Raw genomic sequence first — 19621 nt, 5'->3', positions numbered from 1 at the left:
TTTGTGCTTTGTTTATTTTATTTTTTGTGTTTTTTCTTCTTTCTTTTTGTGTGTTTTTAAATTTTCTTTGGTATTTTGATGTCTTATATTTCGCGAACTGTTAGATATTTCAACTAAATTTCTAAAATGTGAAGTAGAGATGCTTAAGTGTAAGAAAAGGCTTGTGCCTTAACTTCGCCATCCAAAAGAAGTAGTAAATAAATAAATAAATATACTGTATATACTTCAAATTTATATAAGGCGTCAACTATTATTTACAAGACAACTTCAATGCTGCAACACCGATCACGTGAACTTCAAAACGCCATTTTTGTCATTTTAAGATGGCGCCTCCTCCACACACTTGCACCAGTGAAGACTGGTGGTTTCTTGTCTGGAAAACTCAAACTTATCGAAATTCTCCAGTAAATAAATATTAATTATCTCTATTCATGTTTAATACATCAGCAAGTTCACAAATAAACGTCTAAAATGTAAAGTAAACTAGAGGGATCTTTACTAAAGGCTACGAAGGCCTGTAGCAACTCGCTTGCTAAGCAAGAGGAACACTAAGAGTATGGGGTGACACCTCAGATAAATGACGAACCACTCACAACATTTAGTATAAAAAACACTTGTACTGACTGGACAGGCAGGGTGAGGATATGATAGAGGAATGTTGTTCGTACCTGTAGCTCTGTTGAAATACTCGTCTCCGCCGGTCCTGGTTTCGATATGGTCCTACCCTGGACCGGAGCTCACTCGCAATAACTGTATCTGAGGTAAACTGAAAGCAACTGAGAGCGAGATATTCTCACGCGAACTATTTAACTGGAATTCAAACTTTCGATCGTTAAAACCGTTGACTAGACCGCGTCAGTTGTCAACGGTGATTTTTGTGGATAACGCTGATTTACTTTATTTCATATTCTTTCGGCCTAATGCAGTGTCAGCGGAGTTTTCCAACTCCACCGAAGGTTGCTGGCCTGATTTGCTTTTAAGAAGCTCTTTTCCAGCGCTTCAGCGTGACCTCTTGTATGAAGTGATTAACTTATTGATTTATGACGCCCAGGTCTTGGGTTCGAGTCACGCCTTCGGCGTGGTACGCAACGGAGGAAGTTCGAAAAGTCCTCAATTCACAGGTAGACGGTTGGAAACACCTTTACAGTGATTCAAACGTAACTGCGCGTACATCCTAAAGATTAATATTCTTGAAGTACACGGGCACTAACTCAAACTTAAAATTGTAATAGAGCAGCGGGTCTATGCTAAAATGCAGCAAATTTGTGCAACCCTACATGAAGAAATCTACTAGAGTTAACGAGCTGTATCTTTGCGGGTGGCCTTGGCTACTCCGCGCAGTGTGTGAGAGAGATACGTTTATGTAGTTGCCACCTACTCGCCCTTGGGGTGGTCGACATCAAGGACAAAACGCAAGGATAATGACGCGCAGCCGGTAGCTCCTCTCCCTTGCTACTGCGCAGCCAGGCTTGGGTAGGGTTCACCCGCAAAGATACAGCTCGTCAACTCTAGGCCTAGATAAAAAAACATATGTAAGTTTTAATTTGACTCTCCATTGTATATTATGAACTAGACTGTTCTTATGGCAAGGATGTACAATGTAAGCATTTATTTTCAGCCTCTCTGCGATCTGGTACTGTCTCGGTGGACGATTGCAACCATCCTTGCAACAACTAATTTCGGACACTGCTTCCTTATTCTCCAATGAACATCTGCACATGATAAAACTGAAATAACGTTAGTCAACAATTATTTAGTGCCAGTATTACTATTGTAGTGTCATGTAAATAAGTTGAAACTAACCTTGTCTTAATAATTTTGGTGCCATTTGTGTCGAATAGTGTCTGGTATAAATGGAACACCGACCCTGCCATAGTAATCCTTCCTTGTCAGTTGTGGTCAAGAATGAAAACCAAGGCAATTGGAGCTGCATTATTATTGATTGATGGAGGAAAGTGTTCATTGTTATCCTATTGTATCTTTCACAAATTGAGCAATAGTGGCCATTCACTGCCAAAGCTGTGGGCAAGGAACAGTTTACTTTTTCTTGATAGTCAAGGCTTAGTATTAACAGGCCATCGTGCGGGGGCAAAAGTGGGGCCCATTGCATCATAACGATTTCATAGAAACTTTTGGCAAATAGAAGTGGTAACGAAACGGGGCAATCCCCTATTTTCTTGAGGTTTCTATTCTGATATTTACGTCGCCTCTGCATCTTGGGTTAATCGGGAAGATGAGACTGGGTGATGAACTGAGTTCGAGTCCCAAGCTTCCGTCTCGGTGTCGTCCCAAGTTCGAAACTTCGTCTCGGTGTCGTCCCAAGTTCGAAACTTCGTCTCGGTGTCGTCCCAAGTTCGAAACTTCGTCTCGGTGTCGTCCCAAGTTCGAAACTTCGTCTCGGTGTCGTCCCAAGTTCGAAACTTTCGTCTCCGTGTCGTCCCCAGTTCGAAACTTTCGTCTCCGTGTCGTCCCCAGTTCGAAACTCCCGTCTCTGTATCGTCCCCAGTTACAAATTTTCGTCTGCGTGTCGTCCCTAGTTCGAATCGTCCGTCTCCGTGTCTTCCCCAGTTCGAAACGTCCCTCTCTGTGTCGTCCCAAGTTCCCAATTTCCGTCTCCGTGTCGTTCCCAGTTCGAAAACTTCTGTTTCTGTGTCGTTCCCAGTTCGAATCTTCTCTTTCTGTGTCGTTCCCCAATTCGAAACTTCTGTCTCTGTGTCGTCCCCAGTTCGAAACTGCTGTCTCTGTGTCGTCCCCAGTTCGAAACTGCTGTCTCTGTGTCGTCCCCAGTTCGAAACTTCTCTTTCTGTGTCGTTCCCCAAATCGAAACTGCTGTCTCTGTGTCGTCCCCAGTTCGAATCTTCTCTTTCTGTGTCGTTCCCCAAATCGAAACTACTGTCTCTGTGTCGTCCCTAGTTCGAAACTTCTGTCTCTGTGTCGTCTCTAGTTCGAAACTTCTGTCTCTGTGTCGTCCCCAATTCGAAACTTCTGTCTCTGTGTCGTCCCCAGTTCGAAACTTCTGTCTCTGTGTCGTCCCCAGTTCGAAACTTCTGTCTCTGTGTCGTCCCCAGTTCGAAACTTCTGTCTCTGTGTCGTCCCCAGTTCCAAATTTCCGCCTGTATCGAGTTCCAAATTTCCGTTTCTATCCCGTCTCGACTTTCAACTTTCCGTCTCGTCTCAATTTCAAAATCTTATCTTCTTATTCTATCTAGTCAGGAACAATCTCAGGTCTGCAGTTAAACTACACAGAATATCACCCAGCCACCACCACGTTTGTAGAAACGGTATATTAGAGAACTTTTGGTTTAGGTGAATTTTTCACACTTGGGTCCTAGTTTATAGTTCCGAACGAGAATAAACCTTGGTCTCGTCTCGATTTTAGATAAGTTCTCGTTTTGGCTCGTTCTCTTGAATTTCTAAATCTAAGTCTCGACACCGCCTACACTCATAACATCAATAAACACTTGCCGAGACTGATTTCAGAAACTAGCTGCAGTTACTTCCGCCATGTTATTTCCTGCTTGTAAGTTGCAACTTCGTGTTTTCCGAATATTTAGTTTGGACGGCCTGATTACCCTTCAGTCTCGATTCCAAATATGGCGTCCATGCACGCGACGACAATCACTGGGAAAGAGAGCCATTAATTTTGCTGCCAACCTTTTTATGCCGTTGTCTGCTGTGAGCACTACCACTGGAGGTGCATGCAACCACACTGCTTCGTGGATGATATTGAAAGGAAATGACGTTTAGTGAAAAACAAAATAAAAACAATAGCCTTGCTTACTTTCAAGTGTACTTTCATGGTAATAACCTAATCTTGCAACTTGATGAAAAGGCGTCTGTTTGTGGGGCCTTGAAATCGCTGCCAAGCATAATAGCAGGCTATATTCTTTCAGCTGCACTGTTAGCAGTTAACGTAAAAGTTACAATATCCTATTATACCGTTTAAATTTAACAGCATACCTGATAATCTACATAAAATTTATTGAAATTTAAATATTTTATCGTGCATAAACATAGGTAATGATTATAAATTGCAGTTGCATGCATCATAAATATATTTGTAAAACTTAATCATTAGCATTACATTAATTATGTTAATTAATTGTCGTTACTACTTTAAAATTGTCATTGTAATTTCTTACGATAGATGGCAGCTTAAATTGATGGTTTTAAACTATCATTTTTCAAGTTAACTTTTTACAGTATAGATGCTGAAGTAATTGTTGTTTTGTGCATTTTGAATCCCTTTTTATTTTTGGTCACAGTAGTTTTTCAGCTCTTTTATTGCATTTTAATGTTTTTTAAAGTTTTTCACAGTTGTTTCATGCATTGTTCCTTGTTTCTTCCAAACGTTTACAATGACACCTACAATGACTTCTCCTCCATTCACCGATATGTCATTTTTAACCGTCGCGTCTATTTTTTTCAGGAAATAGCAACTGCCTTAATTTCACAATAAAATGTGTAGTACCATCATTTCCTCAATAGATGGCTCTGTCTGGATGGTGGTAATAGAGTCCCTGGGTGTATGACGACGTCATATACGAGTACTCGCGACCCCCATTTTGTAGGTGAAAATCCTTGGTTGGCGCTTCAAATAGCATTGATTCTTATGGAACGCAGGGCATCACGAAACTTCAATTTTTTTAATTGTCTTGAATGTAATGGCCGAATTTCCGGTATTACTTCAAAGATGAAGAAACGAACTTAATAAATATTTAAATATTTAAAAAATGATGCCTACAATTTTTTTTTGTTAAAAATGTGTAAAGTGACACATTACACGTAATTACTACATGTACGGAAACCTGGAAATTCGATGTTTCACACACGGGATAATAAGGCATAGGCGTAATCAGTGGCAGCGATTAGGGGAGCGTGGGGGGAGTTGCCCCCCAGTTTTTGTCACCTTTGCACCAGCACTATGCTATACCTTATCTCAGGGTTATTAAAGGTCCAGGAGTTTTAAATAAATTGAATTCCGGTCCAGGAGAGAAAATCAGCAAGCGTCAATGGATCCTGGACCATAAAGAACCTTTTTATCTGTAAAATATTTCAATTCGGTCCAGGAACCTTTTTTCTGTCTCAATTTAAATTCGGTCCATGAACCTTTTTTTCCGTCTGAATTTAAATTCGGTCCAGGAACTTTTTTCTTCGTCTGAATTTAAATACGGTCGAGGGACCTTTTTCTGGATCAATTCAAATACGTTCTAGGAACCTTTTTCCAATGAAACAATGCGAAACTTGTACCGAATTTAAATTGTGCGAGATAAAAGGGTTCGTTTCTGCAGTGGAACCCAACATAACCTATTAGAATTTATCGGTTTCTTGACCTTTAACAGCCCTACCTTATCTACCAAGAGAAAATAAACTGTCCTTGCCCCCCCCAAACAGTTTTGGCACCTAGCCCCCTAGCTTCGGAACCAAATAGCCGCCACTGGGACTAATGTGCTGTACCTGTCTGTATGTCTGTGTGTGGAGAGGGGGGGGGGGTGGTGCGCGCACGTGTGTGTATGTATGTATAATCGGGACCGAACCTACATTTTAAATTGGAATCTGGACCACTAGGGTCTATGTGACTCCAGCGGGTATCGAACCCGAGACCGATTGATTACATGTCAACGGCGGTAGGATGTGTGTATGTGTTTGTATGTGTGTCACCAGCTTCCATGAAATCACAGAATTAGTCTTGTATGTACACTCTGAATTCGTAAAAAAAATGTGAGCTTTCGTATGTAAGAACTATTCAAGTGCTGTGTAATGACAACTTACGAGTCCGAGTTTCGTACGCAAGATAATTTTCTGAAAATTTTACGTATAGGATGATCAGGAAAGTGTTTGTAAGGCTGGAATTTCGTATCAAATAAACTTTGGAAACACAATTCTGTTTTGTAATTTGAATTAATTTATAATTTTAAAAAATCTGGTAAATATTTAGCTGCACATGATACCGTGGTCATAGGTTAGTTTTTAAATACATTTTTCGTGTACTTTTAGAACACACACACACATGTACATACAAAGGAAGTGAAAGTGTACAAATACTTATGCAACAAGCATAATTAGCCTAACCTACTCGAAACACCTAGATGCTAAGAATACTAAATTTAAATTACCTCACCCACTAATTCACGTATTCAAAGGGATTTACTTCACACGGAAAATGGAATTCATTGAGAATGATAAGGATAGCAGGTTACTTTAATTAAGAAATCCAAAGCAAAAAGCAAAAGAATGCACTAGTCCTCATGTACAGTGGGATCCATGAGTATTACCCTGCAAATTGTCCATCACCATTTTCGTGCACTTTATTTGACCCAATAAGAGCTTTAAGAAATAAAAGAAAACTCAAAACAAGCTGTTGACAACTTCTGCACGAACATACATAAAAATCCATCACTTAAAAACAGACAGGATGTAAGAGAAAAAATAATGAAAATAGTCATGGACAATTTGCACGGTAATACTCAAGGATCCCACTGTACTATGAGGAGAATATAGTGATTGTTAGCGGCCACTGGAATTATTTATTCTAAAATCCCTATAATCTATTCCTTTTCGGTAGACAAGCCAGGTAATTGTCCAAATCCAAGGGCAATACAGATGCAAGTTGTTTTTCAGGATAGGGCATAAGTTTTAGGAATATCAGCACGTGTTTCATTAATCCCTAAAAGCGACAGTTAACTTCTAACTGTACATGGACATATATCTAAATCGTTTCATGCAAAATAGTATGTGTACATGAACTTGAACCAGATTACGAATTGACAATCGTCGAGCGTATATTATAACTTTATATTCACTCACATGTAAGTTATTAATTACCTATATGTTCACCTTGTACTTGTGACATTTAAAACAAGCTGAGATAATATCTCGTTCCCTTTAGGAACTTGTTTACAGAGTTTATTTTACATTTCCAGATACGCTAATGCTGGTATGTAACGCAGGTACACATTTTTTAATACACCTCATTAATTCCATCGCAATAATCATAAAGATGTTCCTGTTTTGACAAATATTTTACAAACGAAGAATATGACATCCATTGTTCACACTGAGTGCAAAGGTACAATATTATGCACGAATATATTTGTGAAATAGTTCATAAAAATAGGACGAGGTCGCGCGTAAATCCCATTGCATTTTTTTCCATCGTGTTTATCATCGTGTACATAATGCTTTTCCACTTGAACATAATGAATTATGTTAAGTAAGTTGTTGAACGAGAAGGAATTGAATATCCTGTTCTGTGACTAGAAAATAAATAGTCCCCCTTACACTTCTAATTATAGAATTTTCGACAACATACAAATCACAGTCAACATTCTTTCGTGTTAAATGAAGCAATAGTAGATATATTTGTAGTTACAATTTCGACATTCATGCGAATCAATTAGGCTTACAAATTTTCAAATGTCGTGCTTCTCACTGGTTGAACCAAAGGTGGTTGAACACAAACATATTTTGCACTAACATGTAATTGAGTTTTGAATTACATAGAAACACAGGAATCTACGTACAATTGACGAGAAAATAATTATTTTAAATTTACGATGATAATTATTATTGTTACTTTCAAATAAAGAAACTTACAGAAATTCTCTTTCGCACTACTAGAATCAGCTTCGTAGTCGACCGCATATTGTAGGTAAATCTCAGCTCTCCACAAGGAGAATGGATCGCGGGTACTCGTATATGACGTCAAGTCATACATCCAGGGACTCTAGGTGGTAAAATATTGGTTTCCTACAATACAATTCCTCCAATTTTGAACTTTAAGTGCACATAAAATAGAAAGCATTTAATCCACATTCTATCTTCACACGATGTCCTCTTGAGATTTGTGCCATTACCAAAGTGAAAAATCTTATGGCATTTCAGATGCCATGGCATATTTCATGGCATTTCTCAAGAATAGAACCCGTCCTATTCCCGTAGTATTTTTTGTAGCGTAACCAATCAGAAGCGACATCTAGGTCACGAGTGAAGATGTAATGGCGGCCGCGTGAGATCTAAGCAATGTATCACTTCACATTTTTAGAAGCCGATAACTATTCAACAGAGAGGAATAACGTTTCATATAAAACATTATTAGGTATAAAACAATGGCGCTGCTTAAATACATACTTTACAACGTTTACTGTACACGTATGACAGAATATTTTAGTTGTTTCACTTGTAAACACCGTGCACTCCGCAAACATTGTGTAACTCAACGTGCCTTTCATGCTGTATATGTTATACATTGGAATCGCAAAAGCTAAGCGAAAAGTTTCATGAAATGCTTCCATGTAAAGCATTATCTGCTATAAGATTCTTGGAACCATTTACATAGCATTTATGCTAGTAAAAAAGTTAAAGGAATTGCTTCCGTCTAAAGCCAGCTTAAGCATGGAAAACTCGACGTATGCGCACATGAGTTCTAACAGGGTTGCCAACTGACATGATGTGCCACCCTGTATAAAGCTCCAAATTACGGTGTGTGCTGCGCTTGCTCACATTACAGATTGCAGACAATGGATTTGATAGTACATTTGGCTCAACGTTATGCAGAATACTCCTGTAAATCTGAAACTAACATCATTGTACGACTTCTTTGCGGGCTAGAACACCAAGATACCAGTCAACGTGTGGAACTGCTGCGGGAAAGACATCGAACTACCGAGTCAGTGTAAGAACAGCTTTTTATATGAAGTACAAGTAAAGTCCTATCGTAGGAAAAACGAGATAAGAATACGAGTCGAAAAAGTGAGGGAAGTGTTAGAGTAAACATGAATCGAAAAGTAACCCTTTTGGCGATAAATGGATAGCAGCTTCTTCATGTAAATATAGTTGGAGGTACAGGAGAAAACAAGCAGTTTATTAAGGTAAAACAAGAAGCAAAAAAGTTTTGAAGAAAACCAAGGAAAGAGTTTGAAGATACGGTGGTAAACTTAGGACGTCATTCTTAAAGACGGTGGTAAACTTAGGACGTCATTCTTAAAGAACATATAAGAATGGAGGGTTGATATATAAGGATGTATAACATCTAGAGATGAGTTACCTGTTACCTATGGCACTTCGACTCGTTTTCGGGCCATGGCTTCCCCAACTTTCTTCCTCCGGAACGTCCTGTCTTGGGCTGTTCTTCTCCAGTTTCTGATGTGAAGGATGTAGTCTGCGAACTTCTGGATGCTCTCCTCCCATCCGATCCTTGGTCTTCCTGCAGGTCTTCTTCCTCCCATGTTTCCTCCTAGCATCATCTTCAGGATCCGGTGCTCATTCATTCTATCTACATGGCTAGCCCAGTTTAGTCTTTTTATTCTTATGTGCATGGAGAGAGGTACTTCCTTATAAAGTTTGTTAATTTCGTCATTATATCTAATTCTCCACACTCCTTGTGACTGAACAGAGCCAAAGATCCTTCGGAGGATTTTACGCTCAAATGAGTCACGTTTGTAGTAGTTTGTTCCGTAAGACTCCATGCTTCACATCCATATACAATACTACGAATGAGTGTTTTGTATAGCATCACTCCAGCTCTCCAATTGACATCTCTACATCTGATTTCTCATAATATCGAGAAATAGGCCTGATTTGCTGTTTGAATACGTACTTGTATTTCTTGCCTTCCTCATTCAGGTCCTTAAAGACTTCCTTTATTTACTCTTCTTATTGATCTACCCAAGATGTTAATATCGTCTGCATATCCAACTTTGTGTAGATTTGTATTGTAGAGTGCCTCTGGTATCAATTCGTAGCTGTCTGATAACGTATTCGTACACCAGGTTGAAGATTAGCTGAGCCAGTTCATCTCTCTACAAAGTACTTACTATATGGAACCACTTTCGCTCGCTCGTTCTCGTTCGAGTATACAATCAAATATCATTTTATTGTGACAATAATCTTAGACCCACATATGCAAATATCCGCCTTTGTAATTTCAGCCCACAATAATTTATTTCATTTTCATGTTGCACTGTTTATTAGTACGATAGACTAAAGTACATTTTTATATGAAGATGATGACTATCTTCACTTAACTTTCAATTTCACTCCGTCTTGTACTTCATGCTTTATATTCGAGGGCTCACTACCACAGACAAATTACGGCTATACGTCTACCACTGGGTTTCGAGCGTATACCGCTCGTTTTGCCTGTTCGTGCGAAGAAGCTCTCAACTCCGTACGCTATCTAGCGTCGTCCGTGCGAACTATTTGACGCTCGAACGAAATCCTCTTCCTGCAGCACTCTTCTTTCCTCACAAATCCTTCTTTGGTAAATAGATGATGCAGTACTTTCATCCAATATTAGGCACTCTTCTCTACACCCCTTCCTCTATTCATCTTTCTCACATTCCACATCTGGGAGAGTCTGATACAAAATAATTCTCCACCAACCGCTTCTGAGATGAAATCCGAGCTTCCGAGAAGGTTCTCCATCACCAATCGAACCCGGAACCCAGTGATTGCAATACGACAGCCTTAACCACTGCACTATCTAGAAGGATCTTAGCGCAGAAACATGAAAGGGTTGATGGCAAAACTTAACACAGGGGAGAGTATTAACTCCTTCCCTGGTTCGATATATTGACTCTTCCCAAGGGGAGAGAAACTGGGGAGATTAAGTACCAAGGATGGGGGAGGGATGTCAGTGACACAACCGTGAGGGGGATTTTCCGACAGATTGAAGGATCTATATATGATTCTATCAACGTGCCCCTTGGCAATAGCTGCGACTTCGCAAGCAGCTGGTTAAAGGAACTCCCCCATCACTTTCTCACCAGGGGGGGGGGAGGGGGCGAGGATATTCGAAATATACATGGAAGAAATTCAACAAGGGCAGTTAGTTACTGGAAATACGAGTGACCAATAACTACATGAACTAGTAAACATTTTCAAGCATATTCACCCTTCTTTTGAAAATTATTAAAGGTGACAAGCCATAGACTTACTAAAGTGTAAATCACCAACCCTGAGACCTTCTGTAAACAAACGGTCTCACCGATTTGATGTATCACTCCGCGTCAGCTGATTCATGACAACAATCATGTGCTGTTGCACTCATAGTTCGCCGCACCTATTCATTTTATATAAGAGCCTCTGAATGTGAGAACCCGCTCTCAAAACATGAGACGAATATGCAGCCGCATACATTTTACTCTCCGGGTCATTCTCTCTTTCATAACCCTTAAAACTGCAGACACTGACACACCACTGCACTGGCATACCAACGTAACCACTTCATTTACTGGTTTCTCAGGATACCACTGACAGAATTTTACATAAATATTGCGTAGAATCTGTTTCTCACCCCTTTTCAAAGGCTGTCCTTGCTGGTGTTTTGAAAACAAGCTCTGAGAACACGGAGACCTTTCCGCACGCATAGAACTCGGCATGTTATTTTTCTAAGGATAAGTCAGGCAATATTACTAAGTTGCACTACTTCCTTGCTGTTCACATGATTATTTTTAGAAAATAACCAATGTTATAAAATATCATTATGTACACAAATCTCTAAGCTCATTGAAAGTTACAATGCATATTACTACAAAATGTTCACACTTATCTTGCCTTGCCATGTCACCAAGTTATTTTACAAAGTGCAATATATTTGACGGAACAAAAATCGTTATTAGGATGCTTGTCAAAGTTTCCAACCGCAATAAATTTACGAACTTTTTGTCTTGTTTTGTTTTAATAAATTCTTAAATAATGGAAAAGTACCAGAAGATTGGTCCAAACAGTTGATTATTCCAATTTTAAAAACAGGCAAGGACCCTCAAGTAGGTAAATCATATAGACCTATAGCTTTGACGTCAGTTATAGGAAAGATATTTGACAAACTCATACAAAAAAGAATAGAATGGTTTTTAGAAAGCCAAAATATATTTCAGTTCGAACAAGTAGGATTTCGAAAGGGATTAGGATGCCAAGACGGATTAATCACTCTTTCCTCGTATATTTTCGACTCACTGAAAAGAAACAGAATTGTACTAGCTGCATTCTTAGATGTAAGCGCAGCTTATGATAATGTAGATATTAATATCCTAATCCAAACAATACAACAGCTAAAAATACCTCACAACTATGTTTTGATATTATGGAAGTTACTCAGTAAAAGAGTTGCATATTTCCACTTTTTCAGTGAAAGGAGAGGACCGTATTCAGCCTGCAAAGGGTTACCTCAAGGAAGTCCTTTAAGTCCTTTGTTATTCAACATATATATGATCGGGATGAAAAGGAAATTAATTCCAACAGTCAATTATCTTCAATATGCAGATGATATTTGTATCTATATGTCCACGACACAAATTCATACGGATTTTCCTGTTTTAGAGGAACAAATATTGGAAGTGCAAAAGTGGCTTGAAAGTAAAAAACTCTCCATTTCAATGAAAAAATCTAATATTACAATTTTTAGTAAAAAGGGAACACCTCTAATAATTCACTCGATGTCCCGAAAAACAAGAATTCCCATTACATCCAGAGTAAAATATTTAGGTGTCATCTTAGATGAAAAACTAACTTGGAAGGACCAAATTAAAGCAATACAAGTCAAATCAGAAAAAGTGTTTAATTTGTTCAAAGCAATAGCAAATACTCAGTGGGGATGTCATCCTCGAGTTATGCTTTTATTTTACAATAATTATTTTCGGCCTATGATAGATTATTCTCTATTGGCAATGTGTAACTTGACAGAAGGAAAATTGAATTCCATTGATGTCATACAGAGGAAATTCTTGAAGATGTTTAGGCGTTATGAACAGCACTCCAAACGTAGTAGTATACATGGAAGTGGGTGAATGTTCCATTTCATGTAGACAGAAGATGTTAGCAGCAAATATGCTCTTCAAAGTGAAAGCATATTGTGAGCATCCTTTCAACAATGTACTAACAAATATGATACACTTACATGAAACGGGAAAAATAACAAACAGAAAATCTGCTATGTGGATAGAATTGTATAATTCGTTTTGTCAAGAATATCAGGATGTTCTACAGATGCGTTCACGGCCTGTTTTTTCATTAGATTATCCTCAACAGTCTCTGGATAATATTCATTTCCCTCGTTATTCGCACATATCGGAATATTTTACTCAATGGCCAAGTTTTTATTTCATATACACAGATGGATCTAAAAGTGAATCAGGAGTTGGATGTGCAGTGTACGATCCACAACATAAAACAGACCTATTATTTCGTCTTCCACAAGACTGTTCGATATTTACAGCAGAATCTTACGCAATTTACCAAGCTTTAATATATGTCCAAAAATTAAATTTACGAAAGTTCTTAATACTTACTGACTCGAAAAGTGTATTACAGGCTCTTAAATCTTCTTACAAGAGTCTTTACAAATTATCCCCTTATATTATAAATTGCATACAATTAGTTCAAACAATACAAAAATCTGGAAAAACCATTGAGTTTTCTTGGGTTAAAGCTCATAGCAATATTACAGGTAATTCTCATGTAGATGAATGTGCAAAGAAAGCAGTGCGCCTTCCAAATATTACGAATATATCATTGTACTATACAGATCTTCTCCCTAGAGTAAAGAAGAAAATTCTGAATGAATGGTTTGATTGGTGTCGAAATGAACTTACGACAGTTGGAGAACGATACAGACCATTTGCTGAATTCAAAACACAAAAACCATGGTTTCATCATGTAAGTGCTACAAGAAATGTAATTGTATTAATAAATAGACTGAGAACGGGCCATTTGTGTACTAGGCAACATTTATCCAAAATTGGAATAACGAACAATAAGAAATGTGAATGTGGCTGGGAAAGTGCAGATGCACAACATTTAATACTGGAATGTTCAAAATATAATAGAGAGAGAAATATCTTGTATAAAACTTTAAATAATCTAAAAGTTCAGTTTCCAACAAATTTGTTAAGTTTAGTTGTTAATCCAGATGTGAGAATTGATTATAGTTTGTTATCATTTTTAAGGAAGTGTAACATACAATTGTAAAAGGCAAAATGTTCTTAAAAAAAAATTAATATCTGTAAAATAGGGGGGATGGACTGATAATTTTATTGTAAAACAGTTGTGTGTGTATTGTTATGGACAAAAACGGCATAAAAGCTGTTAGGTTCCAAATAAAGGTATGAATGAATGAATGAATGTCTTGTTTTGATCATCATCATCAATATATTTATTGGACTTACAACAATGCATATGGCTGTTTATGCCCATTATATATTTTATTTACATAAGATACAATTTACATAAAATCATTTTGTCTAAAAAATGCAAGTAAAATATATTCAATTCACATGCAAGAAAGAAGCCAAATTTATGTGAAATGATTACTGGTGCAAAGAGTTAACCATAAAGGTGAAGCAATAAGTAAAAAGAGAAAGAGCATTGGGTTTAAAGTGAGACGTCATTTGCGGCAGCGCATCCCATACTACAAATTGGCCATTGTTTTACCTTACGTAATGAATTCTGTAACAACGCTGGATTTTCGCGTGGATTATTTTACTTCTATGAGTTTGCAAGCTTTCTGCATGCAGGTGGTTTTGTTTACAGAAGGTCTCAGGGTTTGTGATTTGAACTTGTGATTTCTGACTGTATGCACTCGGGAATATTTGGAGCAAACTAACGAAAACAAGTGCAAGTGATGACTCAAGAGGGTTCGACCAATGAACGCGTGAGAGGGAAGTGAGTGCATGAAAGGAAAACGCGGCTCCAGCTACCAGCCGTTTACACCAGCTCGCACTGGTTCCCTCCGCCCACTCAATTTCTCCCCTTTTGTACCTTTATGCGCGGCTTTACTCCATAGATTCCAGAGGCTGAGTGTAGCTGCGAAAATTATGATAAAACACTATACTCTATCCCTGGAATATCTGGAGCAAGGCCACGCTGCTGAAAAGCCTGTTAGCTGCAGTCACTTTTACCCCTCCACGTTAACACGTTCCCTCGAACGTGTGGATGTCTTCTTTTGTAACAAAAAATTCGACTACATACAATCTACGGGGGAGGGTATAGGAAGCAGGTATCAATTTTTGCCCTCGTCAACTGCTTCAAAAGTCACCTTTACTGACAGAACAACTAGATAAATCACTTCTGTATTGCATTTAGGCGCAATACTGTAAACATAAGTCAGAAGTAGCCAATAGATGATGCTGACATCTGAAAAGATTTAAATGGAAATGTGCTGATCCGAGTTTACTCGCAAGAGACCCTTACAACAGTGCTAAAACTATGGATTTACATGTTACAAGACAATCTTAATGTAAAAATACTTCTTTTAAAATAGATCGTATTATCATCGGATGAACTAGGATCTTCGGGGTAGTGAGTAGCAGTTTTACAGTTATTAAGAATTGTATCCAGAATATACAATTAGAAAAATAGTAATACGTGTTATGCATGTAGCGCCTAGTTTGCAGAACTCAATCAATGCCTGTAAGCCACATTAAGATAAGTTGAATTTCAAATCTCCATTAAGTAGAGTGTCACTTAAGTATGTCTTTATCTTGTTGTAGAGGGTTAAGTATTTAAGGTTAAATAATACCATGGAAGAAAAAAATACCATTCTCATTACGAAAACATTTTCTCTTTTTTCTCCCATGATTGCAATGATTATTGCTTGAGTGTCGCACACATTTCATTTTACCAATCGATGAAACTCACAAAAAACATAATAATTTTTCATTAGTGCTTTTTTGTTTATATACGTGCAGTTATATAAATACTACAAAAATTACCATCATTACCAACTAACTGTACATTGATTGATTGATTGATTTGATTGATTTTACTTTGCTTTTGTGCCACTTTTGGGTAATTTGCGAATATGGGGATGAGTGATGATATGATGAAATTGAGGAATAGACATTCACAAACATCCATGCCCAGGCCAGGATTCAAGCCCGGGATTCCTGTCGTCGTAGCGCGATGTGCTAACCACTCCGCCACGGGGGCCGGCGAGTGTCTCGAATGGCACGCATTCAAAGATGGCGCCTAATGGGCCCACATTGTATTTCGTGTCCTAATACGTTTCTATGAACAAAAGTAATACAGAAATATTGGGAACACCATAGGGAACAATATAATTTATTATTTGTTTTAAATGAAAATTTTCACAGTCGAAAAATCGAACAAATTAAAGATGGTGGGCCTAATAGGCCTCGGATAAGCTTGAGTTACAGCTGTATTTCAATATTATTTTTTTTCTCGTGCTAATTTTAATTTCATTATCAATCACTCTTATAATCGATTATATATTCGTTAGTCTAGATACCTTTATCCTCCTACAATAATATTAGAGGCAAATTGTCCTCCATCATGTGCCTACAAAGGTCTCAGAGGTGACTTTCGCCTTAATTCATCTTGGTCTGCATTTTTTTGTAGGCTGACCAGGTTCTGTGTTGTCTATGTTGTGCTGTCCATATGTATTTATGATTGTCCTATCATTCGTATCTGTTATCATTATGGAAAAATTCTTATGAATAAATCATTACTTATAATTAATGCCTTTCTTGTATTTGAATTTCTTATTTTTATCTTTCTCTCTCTGCCGACTTCCGTGGCGAAGTGGTTATCACAACACGCTACGACGCCAATGGTTCAGAGTTCGAATCCAGACCTGGACATGGGTGTTCTTTGTGAATGTACCTTCATCGATTTCGAAAATCAATTTCAAAAGTACCTATTTTCCGTAAAACCGAAAAAGGTGTTTCTAATTTCGCGCCTCTAAAAAGTTACAAAGAAATAAAGTAATTATGAGTTCTTAATTTTTTTGGCAGCTTTAATATATTTACGAAAAGTCATAACAAAAGTGAACATAATTACTGGACTATAGTGAATTAATACAAAAATTAATACTTGTAGAGAATTAAAAACCTAATTGTAGGAAAATTCAGAAAGAATATTAAATTGACTTTAAAAAATAAATAGTCTAACGTTATCATTATCTTTATAAGATCTCATGTTTCCAGGGCCCCGTCTTAACCAAAAACGAAAAGTATGAGGGGACGAAATTAGGAACTCGAAGTGGGACGAAATTAGGAACAACCCTCAAACTGACACACACCTCAACAAGTGAAACTAACGGCACACGACTCGCACACCACAAAGTTAAGTGGCAGAGCAGCCCAAGGCTGAACCTCGCTCTGTAGTAAATAAAAGTACTTTTGTGTTCTATTCTATTGGCAAAATACTCAAGCCAATTAGAAGCAGAGAATATGAAAATAACTACTACAGTAGGCGTAAAGAACGTGTAATAATGACATTGCAAGAACTCGGTTCAGCAATAAAACGACAAATCTTCGTAAAACCGGAACAGAAGCTTCCTGGATCACTAAAAGTTCACAACTTCTACACACACGTACTGGCGCCGATAGCATTCCTAGCGGCAGGATCGAGAAACTATAGGGACGATATTAGCCGCGTGGACGAAATTTGGTCCCTTACCTTATGTTGAGGACAGACTGTGTAACAACGCAAAGGTCGCCTTGTGAATACTTCTCGATAAAACTTAGTCCTTCTTTAGCATAAAAAACATGAAATAGGATATGGCTACATGTGTCATTCAAGGGGTGCTGGGTTGACCACTGCAACTTATTTCTGTCAGTGTGTCAGCTTGGATAATGATACTTCCATAGCTTATTTAGTATGAGAGTGACAGTGGCAGCCGTGAGTGTGCAGGTTAGAAAATGTTGTTTTTCAAGTGCTGGGATTGTTTAAACAAGGCCTCATCGAACAAAACGTTAACAAGCTCTTCGTTGTGATATCCTCTGCAAGCTGTGTGAAATTTGTCCATGTCGTACGGCGACACAATGTGTATCGTTCTTCTCCCTCGCCCCCCACCCTCCCTCTGCTTGGCTTAAAACATTTTTTATTTCCCTATGACTGGTGAGCATGACGTCACACATGTAGATTTCATAACTTGCCCTTCAGCCATTAGGACTTCTCCGATGGCGCAGCGTCGTCGCTTTGTAATCAAGGGGTCCCGCGTTCGATACCCGGTTGAGGCACATAGTTGTTTGGATCCCACTTAAACTGTAGGTCCAGTCCCGTTTAGCCTTACTGTGCATAAAGTGAACTTAATACAACAAGTCAATCAGTCGGTCAATCAATTACAAACAGAGGCCAATTAATCTGCTCTCCTCCGAGGCACCTATGTTTTTTTACGCGTCGAAGGGTACTGTATGTGAAAAGTAATTCAAAATGACGGCGCGTGAATAATGAAAGCCAGATGCCGACTTCGGGAAATGATTTCCGACATTTCGGGATCCAGAACAGTGGAGAAATTCCAAAGGATCGTATTTGAAAGTTGTTTAATTCTTCTTTGCGCTAAAAGTGTCTAAAATTTCTTGAAATTAACAGTTTTTATTCCAGAAGTGCAAGAAGAATCACTTGAGCGGGGGGAGTGTGTCGAATTCTAGATTTTCACCGCGTCGGGAAATTTCGAAAGCTTCACGTCCCGAAACTGGAATGGCGATTTTTTTCAGTCCGGAACTACGGGATTTTAAGAATATTTGTCCTAATCTCAGCCCGATCAAAAGATTTCGTCCCGCGACATACTATAGGTCTTATCCAGTCTTTCGGCGGGCGCTCTACATGCTGGCAAGGGAAGTGGGGAGCGGGGAAGCGATCAATCCAGCGCGATGAGAAGCACCGCAGCTTGTAGAGCGAGGTGTGCGTAGTACTTCGTTACGCCACGTCGTATCTTTCGGCGCCACTACTGTTGTCTGGTTGGTCTGTTGCGTATTTCCCGCTCCCTATTTCCCTTGTAGAGCGCCCGCCGTAAGATTAGACAAGAGCTATAGTAACAGCAGTCAAGAAGCCTATGGTGAGAACGTTCTCTCGTTATTTTGTTAGACATGAAATTAATTTCTGTAACGTACAGCCTGTAAGCCACAGAAAGCAGTATTACTTATAATAAAATATCACCATTCGAATTATTTTTTTTCCAAGGGAATGCCCCCATCTTCTGCACATACAAGGCAAAAAGTTGAAATCGTGTACGTACTGCATCAGCCCAAGAGATCACATAACTCTGAATACAAACCGACCAAGTACGTTCTGAGCTGAAGCACATCAAATGTTTACTTTCTTCTTGAAGACGTAGTGAGTGCCAAGTGCGCATATATCCGAGTTACAAACTCCTAAATTAACAATTAAAACGCAATAGTCGAGCCACATTGAAGTTCTATAACTGCTTTCCCAGTTGTCTCAGAATGCCCCATTCACATCCACCTTACAGCCACTAACTTGCAATCGTAACAGGGCAATAATTCTGCCGGAATGGAGGTTGTGTAATTTCACCAAATGCCATGTACACCCCCCGAGGGTATAGTCTACGTTTGTACGTGTAAACATCCACTGTGCACTGAGCATTAACTGTAGATGGTTGGGGACCACAATGCTCGAATTGAGGTAGATACAGAGAAGGATAGGACGAGGTGAAAACGGTTTCTCAGGCATTCTATTTAATGAAAACCTAAATTTACAGTAGAATTTAAAAAAAAGTATGTCGTATTTTTTAAATTGCTCGCGATCATATTTCAAGGTAGAATGTATAGTTTTCATCCATATAGCACCGTGCCATGAAGGCAAATGTAGGGGATGGGAAGGGGGGGGGCACACATTCTCGACCTTGGCAATTTTGGCG

General features: G+C 38.6%; 1 protein-coding gene across 1 annotated transcript in view; it reads left to right on the top strand.

The window, feature by feature from the left end:
• The window catches only part of LOC145980711 (beta-1,4-glucuronyltransferase 1-like), a 1164154-nt gene that overhangs the window by 50808 nt on the left and 1093725 nt on the right, over nucleotides 1–19621 (top strand). The window lies entirely within an intron of this gene.

Source organism: Lepisma saccharinum, chromosome 28 (assembly GCF_977018435.1).
Source record: "Lepisma saccharinum chromosome 28, izLepSacc3.1, whole genome shotgun sequence".
Classification (NCBI taxonomy): domain Eukaryota; kingdom Metazoa; phylum Arthropoda; class Insecta; order Zygentoma; family Lepismatidae; genus Lepisma; species Lepisma saccharinum.
The sequence above is the reverse complement of the archived record's forward strand: the minus strand, read 5'-3'. Positions and strand labels throughout refer to the sequence as shown.